We start from the raw sequence: 1,034 nt of genomic DNA on the forward strand, positions 1-1,034 counted from the left end.
CCAGTCTCTTAATGTACTATAAGCAAATGTTATCTTTTCCCAACACCTTTATATTTTGGGGGCTCTATCTTGAAGCACAAACACCTCTTAGGGGCACTTTTTTCAGGATGGAAAGTGGCATATGAAGAGTAAGATCCCCTGGTGTTGGTCCTGATGTTGGTTTAAAAAAAAGTTGTTGAAGGTATTTATTGCTAAGAAGATTAAAACTTTATCATTGAGTGTATTTTTAAAAGGCACCATGGTGACAGCTTGAAAGGAGGGCATATATCATATCTTTGAAGCTGAAGAACAGGAACAGGTTTAGTGCCCTCCAGGATGAGAAGGAGATGGGCATGRCTGCAAGGGGAGTAACTGGGACAACAGACCCCRTGCCTTGCCGGAACGCCCGGAAGAAGCGGCGGGTRATTGTTGTGGGGGACTCCCTGCTGCAGGGGACGGAGGCACCTATCTGCCGACCTGACCTTATGTCTAGAGAGGTTTGTGGCCTGCCAGGGGCTCATGTGAGAGACATCATGGAAAGACTGCCAAGGCTTGTCCACGCTTCRGACTATTACCCACTGCTGCTCTTCCATGTGGGCGCTAATGACACCAAGGGCAAACTGGAGACCATCAAGCAGGATTTCAGAGCTCTAGGGTTGGTGGTCAAGGGTCTGGGAGCCCAGGTCATCTTCTCCTCAATCCTGCCAGTGAGGGGGATGGATGAGAGGAGGAGGAGAYGGACTTTCCAAGTTAATGACTGGCTGCACCACTGATGTTGGCAACAGGGTTTTGGTTTCTACGACCATGGGACCCTGTTTGAAGATCAGCAACTGCTGGGGAGAGATGGGATCTGCCTCACTAAGCGGGGCACGCGGGTCTTTGCCAACAGGTTGGCCAACCTGGTAAGGAGGGCTTTAAACTAGGAAAGACGAGGGAAGGGGAGAGTTATAGTGCCAGGGTAGTTGGCAAAAGACAGCTCAAGTCAGGTTGCCTCCAGCAGGTGAATGCAGCCAGGGAAGTGCACATGGGATGTGGCTATGGAGGATCCTCTTGTA

This window comes from Apteryx rowi, unplaced genomic scaffold, assembly GCF_003343035.1.
Source record: "Apteryx rowi isolate R43461 unplaced genomic scaffold, aptRow1 scaffold_109, whole genome shotgun sequence".
Classification (NCBI taxonomy): domain Eukaryota; kingdom Metazoa; phylum Chordata; class Aves; order Apterygiformes; family Apterygidae; genus Apteryx; species Apteryx rowi.